Below are 13229 nucleotides of genomic sequence, written 5' to 3'. Positions count from 1 at the left end.
GCCAGATTTTTCTTGTCAGCGGGCAACTCTGCATATGAAAGATGATGAATTACAACTACTGAGTTCCAACTTAGCATCTGATGAAGTAGGTTGACATCTACCAAAGCTTATGAGATTTGTAATAAAAAGCTTCTGAAAAATTAGTCTCAATGTAGCATCAAACATATTTCTTTCACTTTTTTGTATTATGCAAATATACATATACTGGTACATGGACAAGAAGATGTATCCTAACTTATGTCTATAAGCAAAAACAATAACAATATGAAATCTGAAGGGCAGTTCCTATCTGTTACATTTAGCAAGTTTGATTAGCTGGAATCAAACGGCCCAGATTTCCCTATGGCAGACACCCCAGACCAGACATTGGGGAGGGGGTTGCCCATCCCTACAAATGGGGGGGGGGAATCAAAAAGTTCTTGTGGGGGACAAAATACAGACTTGGACACTTGGCAAAAAATATAAAGAGCCAGATTCTGGCTGCACACGGGAAAACCCTGTCCTTTTAATTCTTTGTCCAATTCTTGCTGCCCATCTAGGGTCTTCAGAAACATACACTTTCTCTCAACTTGCCATCATCAGTCCGGAATACCATTTACCCTACTGAAATACATTAAACATATGTCCATTAAAGTGGATAAGTATGAATAATGGTAAATTTAATAAGGAATTACCATATATCATTAGCAAGTTAAATTCCTTTCTTATACGTAATTCCTATAACCCAAGTTTAAATTTCTCATTTTGCTACATTCACCTTGGCATTCTGTTTATTGCACATCCTTATGAAGATATTTTCAAAAATCATTATATCAAGCAAACTTACATTCTTGTATAGAATTAATTCTTTATCTTATTTATTGTAGTTTTATTGTTTGTATCCTGCCTTTCCATCTACATGGATGCCCAAGATGAATGCACTTTCAAAATTTCTACTATGACTTTTCCCAATGTGAGTTTCAAATGAATTCAAGGATGGGCAGAGTTCAGGCTTCCAGGATCAGATCCTACTTGAATACCGAAGCCCGCCAGCTTGGACCAGGAGCAAAACAGTGGCTCAGCAGGGGCAGGCATATACTTATTCAAGGCCTAGGCCTCCACAGAAGATGCAGGGCCCGGTTGACAAGGGTCTGGCTATGAGGTGTACAGTGTCTTGCAAATGCACTTAGCACACACCATATGGCAATAAGGCTTTGTCAGTGGATCAGGACTTGCATGAGGATGACCGTTTGCTGATGTAATAAGACAAATATATATACAGTCCGGGCCAGAAATATTGGAACAAGGATAACTGTTTTGGCAGTTGGCCTCTGTACACCACCACATTGAAGTTCAAAGGAAACACACTCAGATGGGAGCGAAGTCAGGACTTTCAGCTGTAATTCAAGGAGTTTGACAAAAGTGGGACACTAGCCATTCAGGAAGTACAGCCCATGGCATACACACACACCCATTGTTGGTGGCTCATAAGTAATGGAACGAATGGCTGACAAGCAGCTGCATGGCCAGGTGTGGCCTGTTTCCTGGGTACCCCATGACCAATCAAGCAGATAAAAGGCCTGGAGGTGGTTCTGAGTGTTAAATTTGCATTTGGTAGCTGTTCACTGGAACTCCCAACATGAGGTCCAAAGAGGTGTCCATGTGAGTGAAGGAGGCCATCATTAGGCTAAGGAAACAACATAAACCCATCAGAGAGAGAGCAAAAACACTGGGAGTGGCCAATACAACAGTTTGGAACATCCTGAAAAAGAAGGAATTAACTGGCAAGCTCAGCAGCAGTAAAAGGCCTGGAAGACCACGGAAGATAACTAAAGTGGATGACCACAGAATTCTGCTCATGGTGAACTCACAACATCTAGCCGGTCAAGAATGCTCTTGCGGAGGTAGGTATGTCATTGTCAACATCTACAGTCAAGAGATGGCTTTATGAATGTAAATACAGAGGCTTCACAACTAGGTGCAAACCACTGGTAATGCTCAAGAATAGAAAGGCCAGGTTAGCCTTTGCCAGCAAACACCTAAAAAAGCCTGCCCAGTTCTGGAATAAGATTCTTTGGACTGATGAAACCAAGATTAACTTGTGCCAGAATGATGGGAAGAGAAAAATATGGAGAAGGAAAGGAACAGCTCATGATCCAAAGCATACCACATCATCTGTCAAACATGGTGGAGGCGGTGTTATGGCATGGGCATGTATGGCTGCCAATGGAACCGGGTCACTGGTGTTTATTGATGACCTGACTGCTGATAAAAGCAGCAGGACGAATTCTGAAGTGTATAGGGCTATACTTTCTGCTCAGATTCAGCCGAATGCTGCCAAACTGATAGGATGCCCCTTCATATTGCAGATGGATAATGACCCAAAACATACAGCAAAAGCTACCCAAGAGTTTCTCCAGGCAAAGAAGTGGGATGTTCTTCAGTGGCCAAGTCAGTCACTTGATCTCCACCCAATAGAACATGGTTTTCACTTACTGAAGACCAGACTGAAGGCAGAAAGACCCACAAACAAGCAGCGACTGAAGGCAGCTGCAGTAAAGGCCTGGCAAAGCATCTCGAGGGAGGAAACTCACCATTTGGTCATGTCCATGGGTTCCAGACTTCAGGCAGTCATTGACTGCAAAGGATTTTCATCCAGGTATTAAAGGCGATCCTTAAGTTTGAAATGATGTTGGTTTGTTCCATTACTTATGAGCCACCAACGATGAGGGTGTGTGTATGCCACGGGCTGTCCTTCCTGAATGGTTAGTGCCCCACTTTTATCAAACCCCTTGAATTACAGCTGAAAGTCCTGACTTTGCTCCCATCTGGGTGTGTTTCCTACCTTTCAACTTCAATGTGGTGGTGTACAGAGGCCAACTGCCAAAACAGTTATCCTTGTTCCAATATTTCTGGTCCTGACTGTAACTGCTGATGACATTAGCTTCAGCCCACAGAAGGAAGCATGAAAAGAGAGCCTGAAGAATGTTGTCCATGTGGAATTAGAGCTGGACCTTATTATGGGGTCACGTGGTTCAAGATTCTTAAGATCTAAATATAATCACACTCACCGGATATGTTGCTGGACTTACTGTATTGGTCTGCAACATCACTACATTCTTTGGATGAGCTCAGTATTGCAGAATAATAGGGAGTGACTTGTATCTCTGTAAACCAGTTTTGCTGAACATAGTATAGAACAGCTAGCAAAGAAAAACCACTTTTGATCTGGGGGCAAACTTCTCCCCTTCCCCACCTAGACTAATCCAGCAGGCTGGATGTCATCAGGAGGGTGGGGAATCATCCATGTCATCATCCCAGCCCGGCCATTTTTCCTTTTTCTCTGCAGAAAGAGACATGGTGCTCTGTACTGCTCACTATATGGAGAAAGGGACTCGTCCGGCATTTGTGGTAGCAGCTTCTCCAAACTCTGTCTGAGTCCTTTCTTCATGTACTGTTCATCATCCTGATGGGGATGGCGGATGGCATACAAAGGGGCTCCTTCAGGCACAAGCCGAGTCCCTTCTTCGTGCATCACTTGTCGTCCCAATGGGGATGATGAGTGGTACAAAAGGAACTCCTGGCCTGGGAGAGAGGTGAGGCCCTTGGAGGTTCTTCCCTGAGCCAGATGGGGAAACTCTGTGGGTCAGATTAGGCCAACGGGCCAGAGGCTCCCCATCCCTGATCAAGCATGATTAGCTCCAGTTGTGTTGATTTAAAACAAGTGACTTTTAGACTTCTATAAAGAACTCCCTTATAGAAGAGTATTGTGTAAGTATGTATAAAGAGTGGAATGATACAGAATCTTCTACTGGCAGATTCAGAATTTCTTTCTGAATTACCAGAAGTGCCATCATGTCCCTTTTAAAAAAAGGAAAAGAAGAAAAAGTAATGAATATGCACCAGAAAGAACATACTGTACAGCCACATTTAATATTTTTGAACATTTTAGATTAAGGAGGCACTTTGTGAAAATGACTATGTGTTGTCTAATATAACTAACAAGGAAATGTCACCACTTGCACATAATGTTCTAGTAAAGTGGCAAATAAAAAAGATTAATATATTTCCACATTCAAAATCAAGACATCATTATTAAATATAATATGTACAAAATGAATTAAAACATGCTTTTGGTAGTCTTTCTACACAGTTGTCTTAGTACAACTTTCTTACTCAGTCCTGAATATTTTACAAAATAATATTCACCCCAGTGTTTGGTGTTTTCCAACTAAAGCAAAATGAATTTTTGTTCCAAGATCCAATCTAATGGTGAACCATTAAATAGGACTGCCCTTAAATGTCCAAATAAACAGTTTACAATCATTTCAATGGGTTCTATGATAGGATAATTGCCTCAATACAGCAAGTGTGATCTACATTTTGTTTGTTTGTTTACAGATGTCTATACTGCATTTCAAAACAAAAGTTTTCCCAAGGTGGCAAGATCTGTTGCCTCTAGATAGCGTTTAGACTGGCATACCAGCCTTCGTTGTAAAAACCACTCCTAGCCGCTGCTGCCACCTATGATTCGACTGATAGCACTGAGTCCAGGTGGACCCCCAAGCAGCAAACTTGGTTGTTCAGAGGTAGCGCAACCCCATGCAGAACACCTCCATTCAGACCAACTGACCTCACCACCACCCATACCTCTGTCTCTGGACTAAATCTCACCCTGTTCAGCCTCATCCATCTCAAATCAGCCTCAAGAATTCCACAGCCTCCCTGAGATTAGTAGGTGGAAATGAGAGGTGCAACTGTGTGTCAGCTCCATGCTGCTGACATTTTAGTTCAGACCTCCAGGTGGCTTCCCCCAGCATGTAAATCTTTAAAAAGCATAGGGGTCAAGACAGAACCCTGAGGCACCCCAAAGCCAATGCCCATGAGGTGGATCAGCACTGCTTACTGGGTTCATCCCACCTGGAAAGAGTGGATCAACCATAACACCATGCCTCCCAAGCCCATTCTGGCAAGGTAACCCAGAAAGATCCCATGACTGATGGTATCAAAGGCTGCTGAGAGATCCAGAAGAACCAACAGGGTTGCACTCTCCCTGTCCATTCCTTGGTATAAGTAATCAGCCAGGGTGACCAACACTGTCTCCATCCCATACACAGGGTATAAGATAAATTGGAATGGATCTAAGTAATCAGTGTCATCCAAGATTTCCTGGAGTTGAGAAGCCACCACCCTCTCCAGTATCTTAGACAAAAATGGAACATTAGAGAATGGCTGAGAATCACCCAAGACCATAGGATATAGGTTTGACTTTTTTAACAGGGGTCTCACTAGAGCCCTCTAAAGGCAGCAGGAAGTACATCCTCCCTCAAGGAAGCATTCACGACTTCTGAGGTTTGATCAGTCAAGCTGGTCCTTGCAGATTTTATTATCCAGGAAGTATAGGTGGTAGGTCTCAGCCCTCCTCCAAGTAGCTAGTCCACATCCTCAAGTTTCACAAACTGAAAGGTATCCAAAACAACATTAGATGGTATCCTGGCTGCCTTCATCTCTGATTGATCATAGATAGAGATGGGGGAGAGAGAGAGAATCTGACCTTAATGCATGAAGAAATAATTAAAGAATAGGATTTGGAACAGTATGCAATTGGATCTATCAGGCAACATGTGAAATCAGTGTCAAAATTCCCCCATGACTGAAATTCAGAGCATAACATTGCTAAGAAAACTTCTTTCTTGTTCCCTCATAATATGGAATTGAGAGCAATCTAGGAATACAAAAGAAAAACACCCAGCACAATTCAATACTCACTCTGATGGTTCTGAGACTGCATCATATTTGCAACTTGGCACATCTTGACAAGTTCACATTACAGTTGGATGGGGACCCATTTGTGCTGTGGGTGAGAAGGAGAAATGCAAGGCCACACAACAGGAGTCAGTCGTGTTGCTTGCTGGGATGCATTGTCCCCTTACTGGCATGGCCTAGCCATGTCAGCATAGGGTGAGGCATGGCCAAGGCAGGCCAGAGGGAAAACTGCTTCTCTTTGACCTGACTCTGACCAATAAATTAAGCAAGCCCAGGTAGGAGGCCTCAGCCTTCCCCTCCCTCCCACATATTTTGATATTGTCATTGAATGACAGTCTTTAGCTTGAGTTACACAAGGCCCCAGGTCAAATCCCTGTTCTCTTCAGCCCTGTAACACCAGGCAAAAGCCTTGCGCTGTGAGCCCCTGCCACCTCTTCCTTCTACCCCAGTATGTTCCATCTTCCCTACAGGTTTAGCCATGGGCACTGTTTGTGGAGACTTATTTGATCACATGCCATTGCAATGGTATTTTCAAAACATGAATTAAAAACTGAAAGATTTCCTAATTTCCATTTAAATAAGAGATGGTTGTTGAGTGTTACTGCTTTTGAAATCAAAGGTCTTTCAAATTCTTCTAAAGATGAAAGTGGGTTGAAGGGAGCACAGTGTGTGTTCATCTGTCCACTTGATTGAGTTACCACCAAACTCCATGGAAAATGTTACATCCTTGAATTCCAGCGTCTACTTTTAATCAGATGGAACGATGAATACCACACTGATTTACAGCTAGTTTGTTTTCTGCCTGGAAAATAGACAAGCAGATGATCTAAAACAGTAGCTGTTTTCCTCACTCATCTGTTTTGGATCAAATTAATCCTATATTTGGATGAAAGGTAACATGAAGTTAATGTTTATGACATTCCCAAAGTATTTACTAGTTATTTCACAGTGGCATTAGTCTATGACTTTTGGCCCTTCCTTTCTCTATGGTGTCATAGTAGCATAAAACACTCTTGTTTATTAGGACTGAATGATCATTAGTACATTCATTCTAGAGCAGGAAATCACTGACATATATTCCTAGCTTCCAAAATAATGGAAACCACTGCTTCAGAGATCTCCTGATGCATCAAGAACTTGTCACATGAAATTCAGAGAAATTACAAAGAATTTCGAAAACACTAGACTCTGCCATGGTGCAAACATTCTGTGCACATTTGTTTGTATATTGAAATTATCTTCTTATTAGAATGGAAAGTAGATAGAGAGCCTTCGGTGTTATGGTGTTTCACTTTTCCCAAGATCAGGGGCACAAGAGGGCACTTACATGAACATCTACACAACAGCATGGAAATGTGTTACTGAGCTGTGCAACTCTGCAGCACATATGAATGAAGATGCCAGTACAAGGCTGGCCTCCTTCTTCCTCCTGGCACCCATAGTATAAAGGGTTTGCACATCAGCTTCATCGTCGCTTGATGGATTCTTCCCATGCTTCTGGTGTAGTGCTATAACTCTAAATTGACAAGCCCAGAAAGCTGGCATCAGCAGTGATCAAAAGAAGTGAAGTCCATCAATGTGAAGTGCAAGATCTTTAGATGTGGAGTGGTATACAAATACTGTAAATAAATAATAAATAAGTGGGATGCACCTCTTTGATGCTAAACTGGCAGTATGGGGGAGCATAGAAAAAGTACCCTTACAGAAGAATGGATCTCTTCATCCACTTTCATATGGGAAAGCCTGTAAAATAGGTTGCACTGCTTGTGCCGATACTGTGCTGATTTGACTGTATAATTGCAGCAGGGATTTCTAGCCTAGGATTATTAGACCGAGATGGAGGACAGAGTCATCTACATTTTATATATTTTTCCTTCTCTCTTGCAATCAGCTATACTGCTCTGAACATGGAGGTTCTCTCATGTGATCTTACAAAGAAGAGATCTGAGTGTACTGCTTCTATATCTGTGGGAAAGCTATAATAGTATAACCTCACTCTCTCTCCCTCTCTCTCTCCCTCACTCACATGCACACACTCACACACACCATGAGTGCCAAAAAGAGGTGGCCATTTTTACTGTGGCAGTCATTTTGATTTTCCTAAAACGCACCTCAAAACTAAGCATTCCATTTAAAGAAAGGGCAGCTGTTTATCCTCTTGGAGCTCCAATGCGACACTCACCCAAAGTCAATTCCACACACACACACAAGTGTGCGTATGCACACACCAAAGAGGAAAAGAAGAACCCAAACTAAAAAAAAAAATGAGATTGCTGAAACATTTCAGAATTGGTTACTGTAATTTCAAGCCAGCCCTAGTAGCAGCTTCTGTTGCGATACCCTACTAAGTAGTTTCAAATCTCATGAAAACCATTTTTTTTTCATTTCAAATCCAAAAATACTATAAGCTTCTTATAACCCAACAAAATTTGACTCACTATCCAGCTGCTATAAATCTAAATGTGTAGTGTCAGCTATCCATTGCATATTTATCTCATTTGCTTGTGGTGACACAGATGGTGACTACAAGTTGGTTGGGAAACAAATATTGACCAGCTGACACGGCTATATAACTGATTTGTAATATGAAACAAACCTCCAGTTGGAATATTGTGAGAAGATAAGATTAAAACAGCTAAGATTGAAGAAGCCCCCTGTGCCATCCCACAGCAATTAAGGTACACCATACATATAAGAAGCCCCATATAAACTGCTGGAGAGATAATACGCCCATCCCACTATTTCATATGTAGTGAACCTATTCTGTGGACTTGGGCTGGATCTACACTTACCGCCTTTTTTCGCTTCCAATGAGGTTTCACCACCTGCCTTTCACACTACGCAGTACCCGCCTCGAATTGGAACCAGAAATTTCTCACTTCCGTGCTCCCGCAATACCCTAATATCCTGGTATGTCCCCTTAATGTGCTCTGATTTTCCGCCTTCGCTACCGTATCTGGCCGTAGTCCCCTCCCCATCCTGTCCATATACGGCAGTGTTTGCATTTCCCTCCTGTCCAATCACAGCTCTTGACGGCCCCATGTCTTCTTCCGGCTACTGATCACATAGCTTCCTCAGCAGCCCCCACTTCCTCAGCAACAAGCAAACGGCTGCGCGGACTTGTCTGATCTCGGAAACTAAGCGGGGTTGGCCCTGGTCAGTAGTTGGATGGGCGACTGCCTGGGAATCAGGCTTCCTCCACTGAGCAGGGGGTTGTTCTATCCCTTCAAATGAGACTAAGTTTTACCCCCTCCTATCCCCTGCTCTGGATGTTTGTTTGTTTTTAATTAATCCTCGAAGAATCGGGGCTTCTCCGTGATGTTTTTTTTCTCATTATGGCATGAACTTTGAAGATTCGAAGTCAAGATCAGACAAGCGCACACAAGCGCACACAAGATCAGACAAGCGCACACAGGAGAACAGCACAGCGCTCGAGTGTGAACCGAGCTCGCGCATTCGATGAAGCACTGCAATGGGGAAAATGGGTGAGTGTGAATAATCACGTTTTAATGCGAGAGCGTTTAACCCAACGGGGCACCGAATTAATTGCGATAGCGGGCACAATGTAGATTGGCCCTATAGTGTTCAAGCTATTACTCCTTAAAAATATCTTTTCTGATTTCCTTCAACATCTGCTCCATAAAAAATTATATCTAAGCTCAACATAGTGGAGTCAATATTTATGTAACACTGGAAACTGGCAAACATCCCATCATAATTGCTTGGTATTTAAGTGTGGGACTGGGCAACCATGGAAAAATGCACTCAAATTCAGCTTTGTAAGGGAATGGCTAAACCTGATGCCTTTCATGCTAGGTTGGATCCTTTTGTTTCTCATGTTATGCAACTTCCTGTAAAAATATGTTTTTATTGGTCCAACTAATTTGCATGAGTTTTAGTATTATTTCCATTGGTATGATATTTAATTTATGAGTATATTGTACTTATTTTTTATGGCTGTAAAAATGCATGTAAAAATAAAAATTAAAAAGCTTAAGGAAGGAATATTCATAAATCAGAGATAATCCCCCCAGTAAATTGCAGTATCCCACCCAAAGTAATAAAACATCCCACTGTAACTGTATCAGTTTGTTTCTAACCATTGTGTCTTGCTCATCCATAAGTCCGCTCTTCCCCATTTCCATATTAATCTTATTTAAAAAAAAAAAAAACTGAATGAAAATTCATGCACGCTTTTGAATATTTTCTCTCAAAATACACATTGCTAAATATATTTTCTGTCAAATACACATTTAAATGCATCTTGATATGTATTGCATTGCAAAATTCAGAGAAGTGAGCAATCCAAAGGATAATTACATTCTGATCCAGGTCAGTTCATATCCATTTTTTAAAAAACCAAATTCTTCAAGCATCTCTAAGGGTAACCAGGAAATTCATTTCTGTCAGAATGTCTTCATTCCAGATTACCCCAATGGTGTTGCCTAGCTGATCTTTTACTCTGAGCAGGAACAAAAGTGGTAGAATAACCACATGGTGCTAGGGATGTATGAAAGTCACTTACCTTTGCGGAGCTTGGATTTGTGGTGGGGGGAGGCGCTCCGTCCCTCCCCCTGGAATCCTCCCTGGGCCGGCTCTGCTCTGCGGCAGCTCCGCAGAGATGCTGGCCAGGGCCATCCGCTGCCAGAGTTCCGGCCACGGACGGGCTGCTGCGGCCATTTGCGTCCTGTGAAGCTGCCATGATAGGCTACGTAAGTATTTACGTAGCCTATCACGGCAAGCAAAAAAAAAAAGCGTACGCAAATGGCGGTGGCTACGGCAGCCGTCATTTGCGTTTCCTATTTTTAGCCGTTTTAGCCTACATAAACATTTACGTAGGCTATAATGGTGAAAAACAAGGAGAACGCAAATAACGTAGTGGGCGCCATTTGCGTTCCTCCCCCCCCCCCCCCGTTTTAGCCTACATAAATATTTACGTAGGCTATTACGGCGGAAAAACTGGAACACAAACAGCGCCCACTACGCTATTTGCGTTCCCCTTGTTTTCGCTGTAATAGCCTACGTAAATATTTACGTAGGCTAAAATGGCTAAAAATAGGGAACGCAAATGGTGGCCGCCATAGCTGCCGTCATTTGCATACGCTGTTTTTTCTCTTTTTTTGGCTTGCCGTGATAGGCTACGTAAATACTTATGTAGCCTATCACGGCCTCCGCAGGGACACAAAAGGCGTCCCTGCATTAGCTGTGATAGATAGGCTACGTAACTATTTATGTAGACTATCATGGCTATGATGAAGAAGCGAATGGTGGCCGCAGAGCGGCCACCATTCACAAGTCAGCGCAGACGGCAGCAGGTAAGTGCTCCGTTTCACGCACCTTTCGTGGGTTGGGGAGGGCGGGGGCTTCGTTCCATCACGGATTTCAGGGGGCCAAATGCACTGGCATTCGGCCTCACCGAGATCCGTGGCGGAATTCTCTGACATCCCTACATGGTGCTCTAGTAAATTCCTGATTTTAAAAGAATGATCTAAATTACTATTCTACATCTACAGTCAAACTAGTCCATATAAGCAAGGGTGTAATTTCAGATTGCCCAAGGTGGGGTGGGGGGATATTCTCAACAAGTCCACTCTTGAATCTATTGAAAGTTAACATGCAAAAAACAATGTATTTTAGTTTTTAGGAACATTTGTTTTGATTACCTTTTTTTTTTACATACCTTATTGTTAACTATTAGCTGTACCTGTTGTGAAAAATTTTGCAACCGTGTGTGTGACGTATGAATGATTTAGTAGCTTCATTAATCAGCACTTTTACCCAATCTTCACAACTTCATATTAAACTTGTATTAAAACTGTTAGAGATAGACTGGTACAGTAAGTAAGAAATTTGTTCAGTTTTGAAAGCTTTATCAAAATAAAAGAACCTTCAAAATTGCTATGATCCACAGTTTTGGAGTTATATATAATAGAACACATATTTTTCCAATTATTTTGATGAAATTAGCCCCAAAAGGGCTTTTCAGTATTTTTTTGCTGAATCTGTGTGGTAATTGCTTTAATGGGGGGGGGGGACTATGTAAATCCATTGATTGGAACTCAAGATACCAATTGCTAAAGAAATCGCTTCGCATTTTAATATATATCACACTGTGAACAATTTCATAATGGAAGTGCACGTAAAGAATTCAAAACACGAATGCAAGTACTTTGCCATTCAACATCTTCAATTCATAAATTATGTGCTTCAGCTGCTTCTTTAAAAGTATCATATAATACCCCATTATATGTTCTGATATCTTCGTAACTGCTGGCACCAACAAGGTGTAGCAATAGCAATCTAAGAAAATACCTTTCTGTATCTGAAGGAAATGCACCATACATTCTCCCTAGACAGGAATAGCCCAAGTCCCTGGGGACTGCATACATCAGGGATGCAGAATCTCAGAACTGGGGGCCAAATTCAGCCCACTTGGGGTCCCAATCCGGCCCTTCAGGGTTCCACAGATGGCTACATATCCTTTCCCCTGACCACTGATTGTTTGGTGATTTCTTGACTTTTGTGCAGTTCTCTCCCCATTCCAAAAGGCCAAAATGCTTCTCCTAAGGCTTAGTGACTGGTAGTTAGGAGCTTTAAACTACAATAGGCTGGTATTTGGAGTCTTTTGGGCCCTCCCCTTTGCATTTGGCTCCCTCCCTTTTTGCATTTACTCCAGCTACAATTATTGATTCCTTCCAATATTTTAGATTTTAGGAAAGCTGATTTTAATAAACTCAGAACAATGATAAGTAAGGTCCCATGGCAAACGGCTCTAATGAGAAAAGGAGTCCAAGATGGGTGGGAGTTTTTTAAAAAAGGAAATTCTCAAGGCACAATTACAAACAATTCCAACAAGAAAAAAAAGCAGAAGACAACAGAATAAGCCAATGTGGCTTCACATTGTGGCTCCCTCCCTTTTTGCATTTACTCCAGCTACAATTATTGATTCCTTCCAACTACAAAGGGGGGCTCACGCACTTTAGGGAAGGAGAATGCCTGGATGCAAATGTCTTTTTTCCCCTTGGTGCGCACTGGTCAAAATTAAGTCACTTCTGTAGCTCCACCCACTTTTGGCTCTGTCCCCACCCACTGCTGGAAACCAGACAGCTTTTGACTGAGGTAGCTTGGACCTCAAAGGAAAAAGGTCTCCCACCCCACCCATATGGTAAGTACAGCAGCAGAGTTAAAATTGGGAGGCACCAGGCTATATACTCAGTGGAGTCCATACCCGCAGCCTTTCTTGGGAATGTTCCTATTTGTATGGAGCACGACCTGCAATAGCAATGGTGGGGAGCATTAGCAAGAGTAGGGAGCATGCGTAGATCGGCATTGCAAGTTAATCACATTGCAATACAGTGAGAAGTGAGACCATGTCTAAATTTAAAACTTTAACATTCAATTATTGACATTTCAACTAATTTTTTTAAAATAGAATTATTTTTCTGCAAGTATAGACATCAATAGCAAATGCATGCGAATGTGTA

This window comes from Heloderma suspectum, chromosome 1 (assembly GCF_057233095.1).
Source record: "Heloderma suspectum isolate Gila_16-S chromosome 1, 16-S_ref, whole genome shotgun sequence".
In the NCBI taxonomy this organism is placed as follows: Eukaryota; Metazoa; Chordata; class Lepidosauria; order Squamata; family Helodermatidae; genus Heloderma; species Heloderma suspectum.
Note: the sequence above shows the minus strand (reverse complement) of the source record.